At 34.7% G+C, this 23,921-nt stretch overlaps 1 long non-coding RNA gene across 4 annotated transcripts in view; it reads right to left on the bottom strand.

The window, feature by feature from the left end:
• LOC147835999 (uncharacterized) overlaps positions 1-23,921 on the bottom strand; it is a 302,043-nt gene that overhangs the window by 116,021 nt on the left and 162,101 nt on the right. The gene's annotated exons all lie outside the window — the stretch shown is intronic.

Genomic DNA, 23,921 nt, shown 5'->3' with positions numbered 1-23,921 from the left:
ACTTCAAAATCCTTGCTTTTTAACCGTGCCTGGCACTTTCTCTGATTAAAAAATAAATAAGTTAAATTATTTAGTCACTCGAACAGCGTATGAACGTGCTTCACTTCATCGGCTTAAAAAATCCTAAAGAAACAGGTTCTCGTTCAGTGTACTGATGGTTCTAAAACAGCTGCAACGGTTCTCGAACCTCGTTCTCGAGTTAAGAACCGGTTGCAGCTGTTTTGGATCACAAGTACACTGAACCGAGAGCTACGTGAACGAAATGCGGTTTCTTTCGGACCCGTCCGATTTAAGAACCTAAGAGCTAAAACTGTGCGCATGCGTGAAGTGCTGTGACTCCTGAAGCGGCCGAACACATTCAAGCTCATGACCGTTGTCTGAACCAAACTAATTCTTTGGACTATTTTGTGCTAATGCTATTATCATCTTATGAAACATTGATTTATTAAAATAAGATCATTTAATAACAATTTAATATTAATAGAATATGCATGTGCATATAGTTCACTGCTTCTGATGAGAATTAATTTATTATATCATATAATTGATTATATCATCAAGACTCGTAAAACATACTGGTTTGATCACTGTTTGTCCTAAAGAACCGGTTCAAGTAAAAAAAAAATGGACTTCCCATCACTAATGAGAAATACACTGCATATTGGGTTAAAAGTTTAACACTGAAAAAAAAACTCTTAAATATACGCGTTTTCACACTCGTGGATTAAAATGTACTCAAGTTTTAACACTGAACAACACCAAAAAAATCACACTGTATATTTAACACTGGAATTTTTGCTGTGAGTATAAACACAGGTTGCTCGGTGTATTGTCATTTTGCGCACCGCATATAGAAACTACATTATTACTTATATATAATTTTTTATATACTGCAGAACAGAATTCACTTACATCTTGGGTGAACTGTCAGTTTAGTCATTTAAGAATTCACAGAGCACATAATAGTTTCAATTTAAGCAGTTAACTACACTTTTAAGAATACCTATAAATTATAAATTTTTAATAGTTAGAATTGCTAAATTGTCTTGGTTGGTGTTTTTAAATTATGCTACGAATATATATATATATATATATATATATATATATATATATATATATATATATATATATATATATATATATATAATTTAAAGGTCATTATTTTACGGTAAATTTCTGCAATTTAAAAAAAATGTTTATTTTTTTCCGTCAACCCAGCTGCCAAAAAAAATATATGTATATGTTTAATATATATATATATATATATATATATATATATATATATATATATATATATATATATATATATATATATATATATATATATATATATACATATATATATATATATATATATATATATATATATATATATATATATATATATTTTTTTTTTTTTTTTTTTTTACAGTGCATTATTGTTTCAAATGAATAATAAAATTAAAGTCACTGTCAAACTCCAGAGTTGACTTTTCAACATCAAAAGTCTTCAGAACAGAGATTGAAGTTCCATAATGCAATTCATAATCATAAACACAACATAGTTTTTTGTAATTTAAAGGCCGTTATTTTACGGCAATTTTTTTATATTTTAAAGGTTATTATTTTATGGTAAATTTTTGTAATTTTAAGGTCATTATTTTATGGTAAATATTTGCAATTTAAAGGCCGTTATTTTACTTTAAATGTTTGTAATTTAAATGCTGTTCTTTTACGGTAAATATTTTTAATTTAAAGGCTGTTATTTACAGTAAATTATTGTACTTTAAAGGGCGTTATTTTACGGTAAATTTCTGTAATTTAAAGTTCATTATTTTACGGTAAAATTTTGTCGTTTAAAGGCCGTTATTTACGGTAAATTTCTTTAATTTAAAGGCTGTTATTTTACAGTAGATTTCTGTAATTTAATGGCCATTATTTAATTTTTTTCCGTCAACCCAGCTGCCCCAAAAAAATTATAATTATTTTTTTTACAGTGCATTTATATATATATATATATATATATATATATATATATATATATATATATATATATATATATTGTTTCAAATGAATAATTAAATTAAAGTCACTGTCAAATTGCAGAGTTTACTTTTCAACATCAAAAGTCACCAGAACAGAGATTGAAGTTCCATAATGCAATTCATAACTATAAACACACAGAAAACGCATGTGAATCACAAAAAACTGTCAATTAACATAATTTTTACAGTGTTCTGTAGTTACATTACCTGCTTTAAAAGAACAAGAACGTTTTTACATTAAAACTACAGGTACAATAGTGCAAAAAAATAAGTATTGTATGTATATATTTGTGTCTTTAACTGTCATTACAACTTTCTCAACATTTCTGCAAGTTGAGTTTCTGGAGGAGGTGTGCAACTAAAAGAGATGCATGAAATGTCCAAACACTTATACCCCCACACACAAACACCAAAAACCTGCATACTGACGCAATCCCACAAGTACTTGACTTGATTTTACACTCATTGAGTTCACTAGAGGGTTGAAGCCACACACACACACACACACACACACACACACACACACACACACACACACACACACACACACACACACACACACACACACACACACACACACACACACACACACACACACACAAACAAACAAATCCCTGCACACACTTTCTTATATTTCTCTTCTCACATTAGAGTCTGGCTCTGCTGCCGCCCACAGCTCATCTTCACACTAAACCTTGTCCCTCTTCAAAGCTTAAGTCTCTGCGTTCACCCAAAAAGCCATTCCGGGGGATTAATGAATCAGTAACCGACATGTAAGCGCAACCATCACGAGACGAGGGACTGATAGGAAATGACATTTGAATGGAGAGGAGAAGTCGAAACAAAATCAGGTTTACTTGATCCAGCTAAACAGTGCTACTGCTGGAAGGCGCTTTGGCTGAGAATCCGTATGACATGTTGATTGGAGAAACGGCTTCAAATTCCTAATGAATATGGATGGGAGTGTTTATGCCTTTTGGAAAATAATCAACCACGTTCAGCAGTTCAACATTTTTCAGGGGTTTACATAAATAAAAGCTGGAATGGCGCCGGGATGGGGCTTGCGCTTTCTCTCTTTCTCGTTTCGCGGAGGATACGCTAATGTGTTTATTTCAGATGTACGGGTCCTGGACCTTCATTTTGAGTTCATACTGTCTTAAAATGGATTATCTGCAGCACCTAGGTGTGATTTAAATATGAATAGGTGAGAATTTATTTTGTGGTGCTCAATTCCCCTTACAAATCAGCCCACCCCCTTTCCAGCTCCATAATCCAATTCCAGCAGAAACCAAGTTTAAAAAAAACAAACAAACAGATGAAGTAAAATCTCATATCTTTCCTTTTATGTTAGCTTGTCTTCTGAATTCAATATTTGATTGTTTACTTACTGGTGCTGGATGAATGAATATGTTAAGGGAGCACCTATGTGAATTTCATTAATATCTAAATATGAAGGAAAAGAAATTCATCTCTTGGACTTAATTTATTTGAAATAACCCAACCATCTCTTGTCTTGTTTGCGACACCTGAAACATTGAATTCTTCTGTGATTGAATACCTGTTGTATGAAATAAGATTGCATTGTGTGTGTTGCCAGCTAATAATTCCTGACAGCACACAGCCTTACATGGCCTGATAGAACGCAGAGTGAGGAAAGAAAGGTTGTTTTTTTGCCATGGAGGCCTTTGATGCATTATAATATTTGCTAATCTTGACAATCAGAACAAAAACTGTTATGAAAAGTCTGTCTTTGCTGTTGAACATGTTCTGTGTCTGAACAAACACACACTAAAGGGTATATTGTCACATTGCACAATTGCACTATTAAGATAAATCTATTTATAAAGATATTTAGATTTAGATTTCAAACAGCTAATACTTATGTAAACTACATATAACTTGAGATGTGACAGTAAAAATAAAGATTAACAGCCATGTATTAACTTGTCTAAGTAGTAATGTGTAAAATCATACCAACAAGGAAAGCCGTGAGCAAAGTAACTGGGATTAAAAGATCTATTGAGCTCTCTGTGATTATCAATCATCATCAAATGTGATCAAGAATGAGTTTTACAAGGTTAAAATGTTTTTAAAACAGTGCATGTTTGTAATGAATTACAGCGATTTTACTCTCTTTATCACCACAGCCGCATGTCAGTAGAATTCTAAAAGAAGACGCTTCAATGCCAGTTTGTGGATGTTGAATCAGGTTTATTTTGCACATTTACATAATGGATATCCATAGAGCAGTGGAATAAATGTGTATTCTGTCACATTTACGTGCAAAGAGAGTGCAAAGTTAAATGCGCGTTGTGTGTACGTGTGTCCACTGTGTGTTTGTGTGTGCATGCATGAACTTTGTAACGACATTGTGTGTGACTTCTTTAAAACAAATACATCAAATAATCATTGGAAAAGTTCCTACTCTAGTATTTCTCACAAACGTTACGTGAGATCTGCTTCCTTCATGTCTGTTACTGGTTTGCTTATCTGACACAGCCGAGGCGGAGATAGAGGCACACTCTGACAGGCAAGTGGGAACAGTGGGCGAGGAGAACTAGCTTTAAAGGTACAGGCAACAAAAACAGCTACACTGTGTTCAGAGCATAAAATCCAAAATTCTGAAGGCTTTAATAAATAATCTGATGAGTGTTTTGAGCTGAAACTTTAAATACACATTCTGGAGACACAAAATACTTATCTTAAATCTTAAAAAAGGGGTAAAATAGGTGCCCTTTAATATATATGGCTTGACAAAAAACCCCAATGCAATCTACCTGCAACTTTTTGATTAAGTGGTAATTTGTTTGATGCCACTCAAACTGTATATTTAAGTACAGTATTATCATCCCCCACGGCGGGATTTTGGAGGGCTTCCTATAGCATTAGTGTATTTTCATGCAAATAAAATTATTTGAATTTCTACTAATTAGCCACTTTTTTGACAATAAGAAAAATTGTTTGGTTTCCTCATGAGATCAGGCTGAAAAATATTGTACATAGTTTTATTCAGTTCCTCTTACTCCAAAAGTCTAAAAGTTTCCATAGTTAAAGAAACTCCTTTTATGTCCAAATGTAGTATAACTAAAAACCTCAAGCACAGCTTTCTGCATCGAATCTACAATGTCCCGGCTATAGGGGGTTGATTCATGGCAATGAATGACAAGACCTTGAAGTCAGCCACACTTCAGTAGGTCAACTGTCCCCCCTCGGGGCACCATCCCCATCTCGTGTCTTCCATGCCCAAATTAGCAAAGCCACTGTCACTCTCCTTCTGCCAAAGAAAAATAATTGGGTTTCTTAAGGAACACATAAAAATGCTTAAGACTGCGATCAATGTTTCACAGCGTTCCATCAGCCCGCTTGATCCCATTATATTTGATAACCATTCACACTGATTGATCCACCGGCAGACATGGTATTGATAAATAATTAAAAAACTTTCCATTTAATTTGGCCGTGAAGGAAAGAGCGTGAGATGGGACAGGAGGGAAAAGCAATTAGGGCTCTGTTTGGTGTAATGAGCCCCACAGCCGAGCTGCAGGAGCGCTCGTGGACCCTATAACAGCCCCCCCCAACACACGCTCTCCCGGCGGACATCACCAGCTGAATTAGTCTACCATATTCACAGGAATCGCCACTATCCGCTTTGAAAGAAAATCAATAAGATATGTCCATTTATGCTTCCAAGTGAAGGAACAAGGCCAGAGGAGGCCTAGCATGCTGAACAAACACACGATTTAATAGGACAAATTTCCCCCTCCTACTTTGTTGTCTTTACAACAAATTGAAAGATTTGCTGTAGTTTTCCATCCAAACAATACTTCTTTTCCCCTCACACAAGGCTGTTTATTATTTCAGCTCGTTTCACACTGTGTTTCTTCATACCAGACGAATAATTGATCAACATGTTTATTGTGATATTTGCAGAGCAAAGTTGTAAACAATCAAAGTGAAATGTCAGCATTTTCAGATTTCAGTTAGAGTCAAACTCAAATCTTAACTAGGAACAAAAACAAAACTAAACCATTATAACAATTACATTTATTTTAAAGAAATATAAAAAAAGCAGACAACACTTTTCAAATAAAGTTTAAAATGTAAAAAGGGATATGTCCACACATTTTGATGGTCGGTTTGTTGAATTTAAGTTACATTGCATCTTCATACCAACTTTAGGTTGTGGTTAGAATTAGTGTAAGTTGACATGTACTTGCATGTAGTTGCAAAGGAGCAGTAACAACAGATATTAAGCTAACGATCTACTAATACTCCAATGGACCATCAAAATAAAGTGTTACCAGGGATGTAGTGTTAGCAGTTGAACTGGGTATACTGCAGTCCAAATTTAACATAAACAGCAACATGAAATGGAAAAACATGGATTTTAATTTAAAAAAAAAAGTAATATGCCTCTCTCATGTGCTTGTGATATGATTAATTAAAAGGATCTTCATACCAGTTGTAAACAGGACCTTGTATTCAGTCTTGCTCATACAGAGGTTCTCACTAGAGGAAATTCTGTACAGTTCCTAGAACTATTGAAGCAAGTACACAGTTTGTGTGTGTGTGTGTGTGTGTGTGTGTGTGTGTGTGTGTGTGTGTGTGTGTGTGTGTGTGTGTGTGTGTGTGTGTGTGTGTGTGTGTGTGTGTGTGTGTTTTGGGTTAGCATCACAAAAACTGGACACAAAACCTGTAATAAGTGTTAAAATTTTTAATTCATGCATTATCCAAAAGTTGAATAAATAAGCTTTCGATTGATTGATACTTGGTTGGGATGCGGCAATATTTGCCCTGAATCTGAGGGTTAAAAAAAAGCCTAAATACTGAGAAAATTACATTTAAAATTGCCCACATTACAAAATTACTACTAATAAAAATAGCTTATAAGTTATTTATGGTAGGAAATGTATGAAAAAATATTTTCATAAAATGTGAATTTTACTCAAATTCAAAGGATTTTTGGCATAAAAGAAAAATCTATAATCGATAGGAAGTTTACAAACTATCTTTATAGAACATGATCTTTACTTAAATTTAAAAAAAAATATTGCCATAAAGAAAAAATCTATCATTTTAAAACCATTCAATTTGTTTTGGCTATTTGGTCTGTAGTCCAGGGTCACATATGAGTTATAAGAATGCCTTATTGGTGAGATACATGTGAAGAGTTCAAATGCAAAAACCTCATATGAAATGTTTTCCTAAAATGAGCATTTGTCTCAGCCTCCTATGTTTATGTTTAAGTATTTCACTTTAAAGGCAATGAAAAGAACTTATTTGTCACTACAAAAGTACAATTTCTGAGCCTACTCCCAAGAGTCGGAGAAGATGCTAATTTTAGAAGAAAATATCAAACAACATTTAAAAGCTTTTGCATCTAAACTCTTCATGTACTGTACTTTCTTTGGTCCCATTCTACAGAGGGTTTACTTCAGTGCAATGAAAACTACCAGTGATGTCTGAAACACAGTACTTTAAAATGTTATTAGATACAAACATACTAAAAACTAATGTAAGTAGCATTTATATGTTGTCTTTAGCCGGCAGCATTTATCTGTCTGTGGCATTGTGTTCTTTTCTCAGCAAAAGCAGCTCTGGAAGTTGTCAGAAGTGATTTAGCCCTACTTTTTCTATTCAAATCACATCTTGGTTCCAGCCTCTTTTTATCTCAAAACTCACAACTCATAACAAAACCACAACTTCAGTCATAGCGTCCACTTGTTTTTTAAATGAGTTTGATGTTACTGACGGGTGGCTTGCATGATGATACAAATGCTTGCAGGAAAGTTGGCAAGTGTCAAATTTAGTTTTCAGGGGACCAGCCTGGTGGATAATTTCTATAACTACCCAGTACAAATAGCCCCCACGTTGCTGACTGCAGTGCAATTAATGGCCACAGGTGTCACTAGTAACAACTTTTTAAAATACTATATATAACCAATTCAATGCATGAAGTATATTGAACTAACAACACACTTCTTTTCCTAATTTGAATGTTTTTCATATACTTTTCATTATTTCATTCCGATTCATTATTAGATTATTTATAATATGCTATATTAAAATGTCAATTTGTTAACAATATCATGGTTTCCGCTACATTCATTCTTCCATGGTGGGATGCCACGGCAAAATTCATCTCGCCACGGCTACATTACAGCTTCTCATTCAAAACATTCAGTCACTATTTTTCTAAAATAGCGCCTTATAAATCGCACCAAAACTTATTGAAAGGTAAGTGAATTATAACAGCACAAACTTTTCTGTAATCATAGTAGTGCTGTGCATTATTTGTTTACCCTTTAAGGTGACATGCTGACTGACTGACTGACTGACTGACAGGTGTGTGATGTCGAAGGCAAGCAAACACGGCAAAGCTTTGAGTTAAGATGAACAGTTTCCATAATTATACTTTATAGATACCGGTCTATGGCTCTGCATACAGTGACTTTAGCTTGCTGAAGTTTAAAGCCGTTTCACTTTACTTCAGGACGCATTGATGCTACTCTGTAGGTCTATTGGAGACATTCAAAAATATTCCAAGCAAATCTTATAAATGTTGAAGACATACTTGTTACATTAACGCACTAAATCACACTTCAGCAGCATTTGAAGAAAGTCAGCGCTTGAGCAAAGTACATTTGATGGAGCGCAAGACCTTTTGTGCACAAACAGAGGAAATCGGTGTGCAAGCAAAGAGATTTGCATGCTCGTATTACATGAATGCAACCTCGACTTGTAATACTGCACTCTAGACATTTGTCATTGAAATAACGCCATAGGTATTTGTAGATCTGTGTAAAAGGCCAGCCACCACAGCTGGAAAAAATCCTAGACGAAACACTGAATATACATTTCTAAACATTTTAATCTATCGAGATATGTAAAAATTTATAATAAAGGGCACCTATTTTACCCCTTTTTCAAGATTTAAGATAAGTCTTTTGTGTCTCTAGGATGGGTCTTAAAGTTCAGCTCAAAACAGTCATCAGATTATTTATTAAACCTTTTAGAATATTACATTTTCTGCTCTGAACAAAATGTAGCTGTTTTTGTTGACTATGCCTTTAATGGTAGTTATCCTCGCCCACTGTTCCCACTTGCCTGTCAGAGTGTGCCTCAATCTCCACCTCGGCTGCGTCAGATAAGCAGCACAGTAACAGACATGAATGAAGCAGATCTCACGTAACGTTTGTGAGAAATACTACAGTAGGAATTTTTTTTGCGGTATTGATATTCGTTATGTTAATTTACAAAATAAACCTGATTTAACGTCTTTTATAATTGTTCTGACACACGGCTGTGGTGTAAAGATGGTAAAATTGCTGCAGTTCATTACAAATATGCATCATTTAAAAAAAAGTTTTAAACTTTAAAACTCATTCTTGATCAAATTTGATGATGATTGATGATCACAGCAAGCTGAACAGATCTTTTAATCTCAGTTGCTTTGCACACGTCCTGTCTTGTTGATATAATTATACGCGTTTGGAGACATGTTAATACACGGCTATCAATCAATTCGGTGGTGGGGAAATGTTGCGGTGGGCCTTAAAATGAGAGGGATTCAGATCCTATTTTAACATCAGGAAATTTAAAAAAAAAGGCTTATATTATTTATATCACCCCGATACGCCTGTGGACACACTATACTCACACACAGCTCTGTCCAAACAGCTTACAAAAGATGATTTTCATCATAGGTGCCCTTTAAGATCAGTTGCAAACCGATTGTTGTGCTTTTTATAATTAGTTTGTCCTGGTTTAGATCCTAGTTTTGATTTTCATTCTATTTAGGTTTGACTTTTGTTTTTTTAATCTGCATCCCAATGATAAGCACAAAAGTAAGCACAAAAGGCCTTTTGTGTACAATATCACCATGTGCTTGTCTATATTTCCCCATGTGCTCGCGGGGAGATGCATGCTGCTGCAAACAACTTTCAAAAGATATTTTGTACACCACCCACCACCCAAGTTGTTAACATGCACTTTTTCTCTGCATTGACAACGATACTTTCTCGGTGTAAAGTTACCTGCTTGACATGCTATCGCCGCCTGTGTGTCGAGTGTCAGCACATTGGCTGGTTTAATGTGTCATTGAGCCCTGTACTGAAGGTGGCTGAGGTGTTGAGATGGAGGTTAATCAGCTCATGTGTCATGTAGCATGGAGACGACGTGTGGCGCAGAGAGACCAACAAGACCTTAGTGAATCCCCCAGCTGCTTGGCCCAGCCAGTTAACACCACACATTCAGGTCATGGCCCGCCAGTGAGGGACACACAGCCCCAGATGTGTGATATGAGCAGGGGATGCAGGTGGTAAGATGCAACCCACACACTGGCTAATAATGTGCTGTGCCACTTTTTGGACTCGCACCTTCGGCCGTAAGTTACAGGGTGCTTGGGCCAATGACACTCGTCCTTGAGAGGATCAGGTAAAGACAACATCAGGAATTGGGAAATGAGCTCCACAAAGGAACATGTTGATGAACAGTGGTGTAAAGTAACAAATAAATAGTCAAACTACTGTAAATGAGAAGATTTTCTCAGAAATTGCAATTTACTAAGTGGTTTTAAAATGTGTCTTTTTACTTTTACAGCACATTTGTAGTGCAGTATTGGTACTTTTACTCCAATACTTTCCTTCAACCTGCTTAATTTTTTCTTGTCTATAGGGATTAGAAAAATCATTGCTGGGATTCCTGTCCAATCAAATCACATCATAATGAGCAACCTTAAGACATGAGCAATTTACAATTGTAGCAAACTGTTTGAAAGCATTAAACACGTGCTAAAAAATGTACAAAATCTTTACACGCATTGACCCAGACAGTGTTTAGATGCATGTCCCTGATGAGAAGATGATGAATGTTTACTGGATGATGATCGAAATGGCCTTAAAACACCCAGCAGGCACAAGACATCAACATGACGTCTGATTGGCGTTGTACCCCAATGTAGTGGGGATATTGCACTTTATTTGGTAATGAAAATTGGGTTGATGTCAAAACCCATCGTCAGGCCGACGTCAATGTCCAACGTTCAACCTAAAATCAACGTTTAATGATGTTACAGCTTAATTTTGTGTGGACTTTTACCACCATGAAATCTATCAGATGTTGGATTTAGGTTGCCATACCTGACGAATAAATGTTAGTATTTCATGTCAGTATGACGCTGGTTTAATATGTTGGATTTTGGTCACTTTCTAACACATGCGTAGAGTAGTGAAGTTTGACCTGGGTTTTAAAGAAATTTCTTTGGTGTGTCAATCTTGTCAATGCTATTATTCAAAAAGGTAAGGATTCACACTCATCAAGTAATTGCTTTGTACTGTTTTTCTTTTTTTCTTTTACATTTTTCGGGTGATTTAAAAACACAAACATTTCGGCACAATGCCTTCCTCAGTGTGATACAATCCTCTCACTCCATTCTTTTATCCCATAGTCAATTACACTGCGTCATCAGTTAGACAGCCACTCTCATTTTCATTTCATTATTCCATGATTAACCACATAAGGACAATTTACTTTCATATTTCAAACATTATTTCACAGAGAAATAGCATATCAATTATTATAATTTGTCAAGTGTACAATAAAAATCGGACAGTCACATAAAAAAATACATTTGACGGTCACTTGATTATTAAAGACAATCTTACCTTCACCTCAACACACATAACTAACCACACAAGAAATACTTACCCTCACCTTTAAAAACAGTATTTAACAGGAAAATAGCTTATTTACATCAATACAATGAAATTCCGACAGTCCAAAACATTAAAACATACATTTGTTATACAGATGTTACTACTTCTACAGATGTATTGTGTCAATTATCTAGACGGCTACTCGATGTTTGCCTACAGTCTGTTTTCATTTCAGTATATCATAATCAACCACAATAAAAATACCTTTGCCTTCAAAAACATTATTTTATAAAAAAAATACCATATCAATTATCATTATTCCCTTATTCTTGTCCATCAATAACATGAAATTCCGACAGTTCAAAAACATTAAAAATCCATTTTCATCTCATTATTTGTGTCACTACAACTTCAAAATCCATGATTCCTAATAATATAGCTAAACAGCAAACTGTTAAAGAAACACAGAAAGGTCCAACTCCTCATTCACTCCTATTGGTGAAAGTGATTTTAATTTATGAATCCAGAACACTTTCTTTTTGTAATAATCTTTTATTTAGATTACCTCCTGTATGTGATTCAAACACTTCTTCAATTCCTATTTATTAGTTGCTTAAAGTCATGTCTTGCTACTGCCAAAGTTTTGTCTTAGGTCGTATACTTGATTTATGTTTGTTAATTCGCAATTTCAACGGGCACTTACTTTCTAACACAACCAAAAGCCAACCAAATATCTACATCATTTTATGTCGTTATTAGACATCATGAATAACGTTGTCCTTAGATGCTGGTTAGACAATATATTTTGGTCACCTGACATCACAACCTAAATCTAACCTAATATGAACGTCTTATGATGTTGTGTGCCTGCTGGGCAATAACTAAATGCACTACAGAATGTTACGTTTACACACATCTACATCCACAAATTACATGTACATGGATCAGTACATGCTTTAAAAAAAGGCTACTTTTTACTTGCACTACATTTAAGCAAGTGATGGTACTTTTACTGAAGTATGATTTTTCAGTGCTCTTTCCACCACTGTTGATTATATATAAATGTTTGATTTTAATGGATTTGCATTGATGCAAAAACTTCGCTCACAACATTTTTTTTGTGACAGAAATAATGAAGAGGGAGGAAATGAGTATACTTTTTGAGCAAATGCAAAGTTTAAAACACTTTTTTTTTTTTTTTTTTTACAAAAAAATTCTAAGTTTATTGCAGCAATGCAATACCGTGATTTTCAGTATTTCCTAGAGGTTATTTATTTGCCTTTGCCACGATGACAGTGCATATTTTATTAGTTATTTAGCATGTTACTTTTCAACTTAAAGTGCAATTTACAGTCTTTATTAGGTTAATGTGGTAATTAGGCAATTCATTGGACAACACTACTTGTAAAATAATTCTAAAATTTATAAAGGCACTAATAATAGTGACCTTTAAAAAAAAAAAAAAGCTTTTATTCCCACCCAATTAAAAGAAATAAGAATTTTACCAGAAAAAATAAAATACTTTATAATACTGTGAAAATGTTCTTGCTTTGTTAAGCATCACTTGGGAAATTAATTTCACAGGGGGGCTAATAATTTTGCCTTCAAATCTAACAGTTTTTCAGAATTCAGTATTTGTGTGCAAATCATTACAATAATTTAGCAAAATAATGCAAATTAACCCAAAGTTCCTTGAGGGAATGCGGAAATTGTGCAAGAACTCAAATTCAAAGGGTTCTTAGGGAATGCACTACTTTGCAAAAAAATAAGTACAAATGTTTTGAAAAAGAACATAAATTTGTCTGTGAAATTTTTAATAATTGAGAGAGATAAAAATGCTATACTTTTGTGAGCGAACGCAAACGTTTTGCCAGCTAAAAAGTTTTGAAATCAAATGCAAACACATAGCGTATTTTTCCATCAGCACGTCATCTTATTTGCTCTATACAATGGAAAGAATAGCTGATCATCTGCAAATTAATATGAGCATTGAAAAGAAAATATTGTGCAGCGTCACATTTCTTAATGTTGATATCCGTCTAATTGATGACTTGGTGTCACATCAATCCATTATGCATAATTTATTTTGGATCAAGTCCCACATTATCATAATCACCCACTGGATATGCCGCTCACTGTGACACTTCAGCAAGTGGCAAAGCCGTGACTCTGGTGTGGGTGAAGAGAGAGAGAGAGAGAGAGAGAGAGACGTACCCAGCGGCTGGCTCAAACATCTCCCTCAGCAGACTCCTCTGTGATGTACGGGATGTTAAGATGTCAGCCCCTCATTCACTTAAAGCTGATAACTGCAGTCAGGAGTGTGACTGCGCTCAGTGTGTGTGTGCGTGCATGTAGACTGGCAAGGAAATGGTTACCCGTCTGCCTGCCTGCTCAAATGCTGCCGTTTGCAATCACTAAGCAGCTTTAGTGTCTCCTACCACAGTCCTGATTTAAAATTCATAAATGCTAATCCTTCATAATTTACAGTTTAAAAAGCAGCCCTGCGCGTGGGCCCTGTGGCCATGGCTCAGTCAGAGTAATTATCCCAAGGAGCTGGGAATGGACTACTCACCGAGACTTTTAACAGTCAAGGAAATCCCCTCCACTGGCACCCAACCCAATTACTCCAAATAAGTAAACAGATTAGCAAGTCATTTTCCCGTGCAATCTGGACAAAGAGGCCGAATCGCACCGAGTCAGGTGGGTAAACAGTCTTAAAGTTGGGCTTGTGTGCTCTTTACAAAGTGTGCGATCTGCCAAGTAATTTTATTAGCCATTTCATTTCATTTGTAAAGCGGAGGTGAGGGATGATTGTTTTTTGCAGGGCTAACATTCTCTCTGGATGGTGTCGGAAGGTTATTCTCTGCTTGCGCTCTGATGTAGGCGACGTCCCCGCAGCGTGTGGCCTCGCTCTGGCTTTTTAAAGCTTCATCTGATCTGTGTTTGTGTTGTAGAGAGTGGATTATTCTATCTACTGTGAATGTTGCTAATGGTCGTTGACAGCATCCATTTGGAACTGACCTGGTTTTTCAATTTCCTTTAATGGCTTCACTGGTTTCACAAGAGGCTTTGGTTTTCATGAGGTTCGTTTGGAAAAAAATACATTAACAGAAAGGCCAACGTGTACAGAACTGGAATGAGAAATGTACTAGAGGTTAAATATTCAGGCTATGCATCAACACTGTACACCATTCTTTCCTTATATTAATTGGAAACCATTCAACCTGTTGACATTAATGAATGTCCTATTCATCCACCGTATGTATCTCTGAATTCACGTATCAAATGTCTGGCTTGATCTTGACTGCATCTTGAGAGCTTTGAAAATATCTGAATAGATATTATTCCATTAAGACCACCATGCAAGGTTTTTTCCTTAGATCCGTCAATTAAATGGTATTTTTTTCTTGTCTCCATCCACTCAAAAACTGCACTCAAAAACATCCTGCGCAAGTGTGCTCTTATTTTCATCTCTGTGTCAGTTTCTTAGAATTGAACCAGACGCAGAAGGTACATTATGTGGAATTCTGACAAACAAATCATCTTCAATCACTCACTGCACAATGCAAGTTTTGACAGGTAATCTAAAAATGTGCTTCAAACGATCACAAGGACGCATTAAATTGCTCTATGCGATGGTGAAGACATTTATAATGTTGAAAAAAAAATCTATTTCATTCCTCAAATAATTCTGTTAGAAAGCACAGTTCCTACACAATTATTAAACATATATAGTTGAAGTCAGAATTATTAGCCCCCCTGAATTATTAGCCCACCCTGTTTATTTATTTTTTCACAATTTCTGTTTATAACGGAGAGATTTAAAAAAAAACATATCCAGACATTATAACTCATCTCTAATAACTGATATATTTTATCTTTGCCATGATGACAGTACATAATATTTGACTAGATATTTTTCAGGACACTTCTATACAGCTTAAAGTGACATTTAAAGGCTTAACTAGGTTAATTAGGTTAACTAGTCAGGTTAGGGTAATTAGGCTTAAATATATAGCTTAAAGGGGCTAATTCTAACCTTAAAATTATTATTTTTTTTTTAAAGAAAACTTCTAGCTGAAATAAAACAAATAAGACTTACTCCAAAAGAAAAAAATATATTATCAGACATACTGTGAAAAACGCCTTGGTCTGTTAAAGATCATTTGGAAAATATTTAAAAAAGAAAAAAAATCAAAGGGGGGCTAATAATTCTGTGTTCAACTGTATATATATATATATATATATATATATATATATATATATATATATATATATATATATATATATATATATATATATATATATATATATATACCACCCATCTATCACCCATATATCACACCCATCTCCTGCCACCCTCCCGTTCTGTTATTTCTCCCAGAAAACTCCCGTAATTCACCCAAAGGTCAATTCAAAAGAAGATGTTGGCTTTTACAGAGCTAGCTTAGCAAGAGCAAAGCCTCTAGCGAACAAAGTTTGGGGACTAAAAAAATATACATCCAGGTTAATGATGTCATAAACCCTTCAGGTTATGCGCATACACCACCATGAACAAAGAGGCGTGGTCACAGAGGCACTGTAATGTTATAGCAGAGAAAGTTAAAATGCCGTCCAAATGATGCTATTTTCACAGCTTTCACAGTTCTGTTTCTTTATTTGGGCGTCTGAAGGACATGACACATAGAGAGAAACTCTTAAAAAGAAAATTCAGTTATGTTCCAGAGAATTATAAAAAAGACATATCCCTAGCATTTGACAAAGGGCAGTTTCCACAATCTCTCCAAGTTCAGTGCAAGATTTGGCTAAAAAAATCCTCAAAGAAGGAACAGTTCCAACAATTATAGAAGAAGCTGTGGATTGGGAGTCAAACCAAAGACTGTAAAAAATATGGACGTAGTATCGGTGACATCACTTATCGGTTTCTAAAGAAAGCAAAAGAAGCTACATGTAGGTGTGGCCAACTGTCACCATTTTGTTACTAAACAAGAGCAAAGAAGCAAAGCATGAGCGGAGCTACAGACACCAGCTAGCATTTTGCTTAGACAGGATTTTCTTTGGGAGAAACAGTTAATACTTCATTACCTGCGACTCTTTGTATTCTGACCACATGTGCTTGGTTGTACACTATACCAATAGAGTGTTTAGTTTTCTAAAAACACTGTTGTAATTTATTGAGCCACTAAACATTGTTCTAATGACGTTTTTCTACAGGAGGAAAACGCAAATTACTTCCAAGCACATAAAATAAAGTCTGTGTGTAAATGCAATACTATTTAGGAAATCCAGGCATAAAACTGTATGACGACATTTCAGATGACTGTTTAATAGCCTACAGTTAATCAAACTTTTAAATTCTAGAGTGCATTACAGATCTAAAGAAAAATATAAATGATAAACAATCTTAAATCAAACAAATACATATATAGAGATCGTATTTAAGTATATAATTCCTTTCACCGGGGAAATGGAGGCCATGTGAATAGTTTGTGAGCACAATTAAGTGCACACAGCATGCCATATCACCTGATAATTGTAAGAAAAAATTCCAAAAAGCAACCCACTGTGTAAAGAAACATTAAACAAAACAAAAATATGATGTATATGCTGGGTTCAGCGGCTAATCAGCCGGAATCAGCTGAGTTGAAGTGAAGGCGACCAGTGAGACCTAGCTGTCACTCAACTGATCACGCCATTAATAATGCAGACTTAATATGAATTAATTTAAGGAAAACAGATGAGTCATAAAAACAATTTTCCCCCTCACAGTTGTCATGAAAGGTAATATTAGCTATATGAACCAAAAACCTTCTTTGTACCAGGCTGTAAACACCTTTTTTTCTGCTGTAAAGTTGGCTATTTTAACAGTGGGTTCAATAGAAATTTGCTCTATTATGAAGCCAGAACTAGCTGAAGTTCGATAAATTGCAGTTTCAGTTACTTCCGTATTTTCTTAATGAGGGAGAGTAGGAGGTTGCCGCTTGGTCACAACCTGACTGTAAGTACACCTATTCGTTAAAATGGATCTATTACATGCATAGTAAGATATGTGAAATAATAAAGTGATTTACGAAACACTCTCTTCAAAATATTAACAATAATAAAAAATATATAAATTTGTTTAAAAAGAAGGTTAAGCAAGATAACTGTGGCATCCTCTACTCCCCGATGGGGTCTATAGGCAAACTGCATGGGATCAAGTGCATACTTGGTTCTTCTCAATATTTCATACGTCACAAACTTTTGAAAAAATTTCATCACAATTAATGTTAGGGATATGGGTCTGAATTGCATATTATGAGCTAGAATATTTAATTATGGCTTTAAATATGTGCTAGGCCTTCCTCAGCATTTGAGGCCAACAAAGGGCAGCTTAAACCTGTGTGCAAAAAAAAAAACCTTTGGAATATCAGCTGACATAATAACATAAAACAAACAGTACCAAAAGCTTCAAATATAGCGTTAATAAGACAACATAAATGCATTTTTAAACCCCACAATTTCAGTAAGGCGTCCCCAGAGTCAAATCACAACAACCTTATAAACTCTGAAGACATTGATGTATACCTTTACACAGGTAAAAGCAACGTATCTGACAGCCATCCAGCATGTTGCGAGTCTTGTTTACTAGAGTCATTGAATAATCACCTGTCTTTTAGACTCCCCTTCCCACAAGCCTCAGTCATTACACATGACTCTAATGGATTCTGAAAAGGCACCATGACTGAAAACAGTTCACTCCAACATGATGAATCCATCAGTTCCACATTCATAAACACAATCTTTTGTTTCCTACGCATTCATTGAGGGAGATGACAGAATCTGTATGTTGGTAGGGGGAATATGAGACTGAATGTTTTGAACTGCTGTAATGAGCACACAGTAATGCTTGAAATGTTACAGTAAGAGAAAAAGACAACAGTCCAGATTCTGCAAGAGATTTTTCTCTGATTGTACACATATCTTAAAATTGGTTAATGAAATGGTTGCAATTGACTGATTAAAACACATACAATACAAGACTGGAACAACACATAGTATAATTGTTTAATCTCTTTATATCTATATGTTTTTCTTACAGTACATTGAATTTAGGATATGCTTTTAGTACAAATATTTTAAAAGCACAAAATCCATACATTTGATTATTATGTTTATATTGATTTATATCTGCATTGGAAACAAAGGAAAAATGGTTACAATTATTTTGTCAGCATATTAGGGATAAATAAGTAAATACATATAAAATTATAAGTAAGTTAGTAAGTATTAAGTAAGTAAATAAATAAATAAACAAACAAACTAAATATAATATAATATAATATAATATACAGTAATATAATATAATATAATATAATATAATATAATATAGAATACAGTAATATAATATATTATAATATAATATAATATAAAATAATATAATATATAGAATACAGTAATATAATATAATATATTAGAATATAATAGAATATAGTATAATAAAATATACAGTAAAATAATATAATAACACACATAGAGTGATTTTGTTCTTGTTTACACCTGAGATTGTATCTTATTACGGAGGTTACGTCTTTTTGCAGTTAACAAGAAGCTTATAATATTGTTTTATAAAGCTGTTGGCATCACAGTGTGGTTTGGCAACCTTTCTGTACAATATAAATCTAAGTTGATGCATCTCTTAAAGACAGGATGAAAAAATGTTGGGCACAATGAATATTTTAATTCTCAAGTTTTATTTGAAAATTGGGTTCTTAATCAGGTGGAAAATGTTCTGAATGATCCAACTCAATTTTTGTTTCCACACCTCCTTCTGGTAGGAAATATAGAGTCTAAGTGTAGGTTGAATAGATATAAGAAACCCTTTGTACCTGTTTCAGTGGGTTTATTTAACAAGAGTTTATCTTAATTAGCATTACAATGATTGTATTTTATTGTTTGTTTTTTATGAAATGTCTGCAGCAATATGGTGATGCCCATAACAAACTTCCTGTCAAGGACAATAGTTTATTTTATATTTGCATTCCCTACTTACTGCTTTTTTATATATTTATTATCTGTTTTTTTTTTTTTTTTTTGGTCCTGTCTCTGTAATTCTGTTGCACTGTAAAAACAAATTCCTCGTATGTGCGGACATACCTGGCAATAAAGCTCTTTTTGATTCTGATTCTATATAATATAATATAATATAATATAATATAATATAATATAATATAATATAATATAATATAATATAATATAATATAATATAATATAATATAATATAATATAATATAATATAATATAATACAGGATGTAAAAGTCCGGCATGTTTTACTGTAATACAAATAATTTTAAATAGTTTATTGTTAATTTATGCTAAACGTATTACAAATGAAAAGAAAACAAATAAGTAAATAACTAAGTAAATATGTAGATAATTAAGTAAATAAGTAAATAACTAAGTAAATAAGTACAGTTGAAGTCAGAATTAATAGCCCCCCTGAATAATTAGCCCCTCTTTATTTTTTCACCAATTTCTGTTTAACATAGAGAAGATTTTTTTAACAACTCATCTCTAATAACTGATTTATTTGATCTTTGCCATGATGACAATTAATAATATTTGACTAGATATTTTTCAAGACACTTAAAAGTATAGGCTAACTAGGAAGGATAGGATAATTAGGCAAGACTTCTCCCAGAAAAAAAAAAAAACTTATCAGACAAACTGTAAAATTTTCCTTGCCCTGTTAAACATCATTTGGGAAATATTTTTAAAAGAAAAAAAAATTAAAAGGGGGCTGATAACTCTGACTTCAACTGTAAGTAAATAGGAAAGTAAATAAGTAAGCAGGCGTTATGGTGGTGCAGTGAGTAGCACGATCACCTCACAGCAAGAAGGTCGCTGGTTTGAGCCTCAGCTCGGTTTGGATTTCTGTGTGGAGTTTGCATGCTCTCCTCATGTTCCCGTGGGTTCCCTCCGGGTGCTTTGGTTTTCCCCACAGTCCAAAGACATGTGGTATGGGTGAATTGGGTAAGCTAAATTGTCCTAAGTGTATGTGTGTGAATGAGTGTGTAAGAATGTTTCCTAGTGATGGGTTGCAGCTGGAAGTAAAACATATGCTGAATAAGTTGGCGATTCATTCCGCTGTGGCGACCACAGATTAAGGGAGTAAGCTGAAAAAAAATGAATGAATGAATGAATAAATGAGCAAATAAGTAAATAGGTAAATAATTAAGTAAATAAATAAGTAAATAAACAAATAGATAATATAATATAATATAATACAATATAATATAATATAATATAATATAATATAATATAATATGATAAGATATGATATGATATGATATGATATAATATAATATAATATAATATAATATAATATAATATAATATAATATAATATAATATAATATAATATAATATAATAATATTTGGGTTGTAAAAGCCCATCATGTTTTTAGAGTGTAATATAAATACATTTAAAAAAATGCTATTGTTAATTCATCTTAAACAGGTGTTACATGAAAAGTAAGCTTGACCATGATGAGTAATCAAAGTATGAGTAACCTACTACACTAGTATTTAACTTCATGTTATTCATTAAACTAAATATATACAGTACTTACCATATATAAGCACACCCCTCACAAATCTCTCATTTAAATAAATATTTTCTAAAGGAAACTTTGTAATACTATATTAGTGCATATACATTAGATTATTCAGTACTGAGGCCAAATCTTGAGCTTATCTATCAAAATAACTTACGATAACGGTCGAAAAACTAGTACACCCAAATTCATGTTTTAGAAAAATATTAAATACAAAAATTTAAAAAGAGCAAAATTCAAGAAAAACAAAAATAATTATAATAATAATTGTTGAAATTGTATATCTTGGAATTTTTCCCCAAATATTTTGCATGAATTTAAATGTATTATCTTTTAATTTCTGAATATGTTCGGTGACTATATAAATATTGATATTGGTAATGATAAAGGATAAATATATCCATTTAATAAATCTGTTTTGTTTAAATACACCAAAATACATTGCCTATATTCACTGAGAAATGGATACAAACATTCATTTTTCAAAATGGGATGCCCAATTATGCTTTTTTTATTATATACTAAATTATGCAGAAAGATATTCCTACTTTTTAACAGGAACAAAATGCACTACCATCTTCCACCAGCAGATCTCCCAAAGCTCTCCATCTGAATATCAACACCTCCATCACCACCGCTGCCCTGGCCCGTTGTGGACGCACGACGTGATGTAATTATGAGAAATGAAAATCGAAATTAAATCAATAACTTACAAGTCTACCATCCTGTCAGCGTGGTATTTCATTTTAAAGAATCGTTATAAGTCACTTTGTCAAGAAACCTCCAAAAAGCCTGGCAATTGCCAAACTCATATCTAATCCTACCACTCAGCAGTGTTTAAAGCCGGAGAGGCTGGGGGGAGATTTATGATGTAGATGTGGGTATTATATTGTGAGTGGGTTGCCAGAGAAAACAGCGAGAAAAAATCCTGGTGTTTGAAAAGTTTCCAGCGAGGATCAGGTTACTGCCTGTTCGTCTCACCAGCCAGAATGCAGTCGCTGTGCACATAAGCAGTCGCAGAAGAGTTATGTGGTCCCGGAGCTTTCTGCGCCCTCACAAAATGCCATAGTGTGCTGTTAACACTTACATGTAAAAACAGCAGGCTTACGCTGTGGAATCACATCTAAGCGCTCAACGTTTTCTAGTCTCGATGATGAGTGCGTTCGCTCAAAGGCTGCGATGCACAGAATCTATGCAGACGGCATTATAACAGAAACATTATGGTGATATTTGGTTGGCTGGGAATGGCGAGCGGCACAGAGGGATGCTGGGTAATGAAGACAGAGCGGAGACAGCTGTGTGCCACCATCCCTCCCTCACTCTCTCCCATTTATTGTGTCTTCCTATGAATCCTTAATGGACCCCTCAGTATTAAAAAAGGGAAATTGAGATGCATTTCAATAAAAGTGATTGGTTCTTGTTGTGTAGTTTTGCGGGCCTGTATATAGTGTCTCGCTCACACACACACACACAGTTTTCCAGGCCCTCAGATGAATGCAGTGTAATTACTGTGGCTGCGAGACCCACTCTGTTTCTCCCCCTCCTCTGTTATGATTATTCTTTTCTGTCAGTGTTATCTGGGAGGCTTGCGTGTGCCGCAGCACAAGGTCTGGCTGACAACTGAGGCGCTAATGAGCCAAACAGAGGCCCATATGCCTACAGTGAGTGCACTGAAATCTGGGCCACGACGCAGCTTAAAATGAGAGGAATTCTGGTTAATGTAGTATCGGGCTGTTAGTGGAAAGGAGACCAGTGGGCATGATTTACAGCGCACAGTTTTATGGAGTCGGATTCAGGTCGGTTTAGTGTGGTCAAGAGCTCGGTAAGTGCATTATATAGTGTGGATGGCTTTTACGCTGTTACCTTATTACTAGATATACCTCCTCTCTGTACTAAAGTGCAGCCTCTTTGATGATAAGAGGGGGAGAGAAAGCACTGATAACAGGCAACAGCGGCCTGTGTGAGTCCAGCCTGCCGGAGCCGGTGGAGGTTTAATTGCTTGGTGGAGCCCCGTTGAAGAAGGCACACTTTCCTGTCAGAGTGGAGAGACATTATGAAATGCTCCCACAACGCCTCCAGTTGATTCAATTAATTTATTTCGCTTCTAAGTGATGGAAATACTGCCTCTTTTCCAATAAAAGCCCAGACAGTTTCAGCACCCTGTCACCACTTGCCCTGTCAGAGTTTAGCAGAATTAATAGCGGATGATTTTCGCCCCCCATCTCCAGCCCTGTGTGTGTGTGGCCTCACTGTGCGGCAGGAAAATCTGCGCTCTCTGAAGGAGGAACGGCTGACCAGAGGTGTGATCAGGGGTCAAGTACTGTGTTTGTGTTAAGTAAGCACTTATGACTTGTACGTCAGGAGCGTGAATGTAATCTTGTGTGTAAGCTAGGTTCTTGATTGTGATTGGTCGCTGTTTAGTATGTTAACATTGTGCTTCAATAGCCAATATAATACATTCAAAATAGTAAAATAAAATAAAATAAAGGTGGCACGGTGCCTCAATGGTTAGCACTGTCGTCTTACAGCTGCTGGTCGAAGGCTGCTGGTTTGAGTTCTGGCTGGGCCAGATGGCATTTCTGTGTGGAGTTTGCATGTTCTCCCTATGTTCATGTGCGTTTCCTCTAGGTGCACCAGTTTCCCCC

The sequence above is a fragment of the Danio rerio genome, chromosome 7 (genome assembly GCF_052040795.2).
Source record: "Danio rerio strain M-AB ecotype USA chromosome 7, GRCz13ab, whole genome shotgun sequence".
In the NCBI taxonomy this organism is placed as follows: Eukaryota; Metazoa; Chordata; class Actinopteri; order Cypriniformes; family Danionidae; genus Danio; species Danio rerio.
Note: the sequence above shows the minus strand (reverse complement) of the source record. Positions and strands in the feature narration are given on the sequence as shown.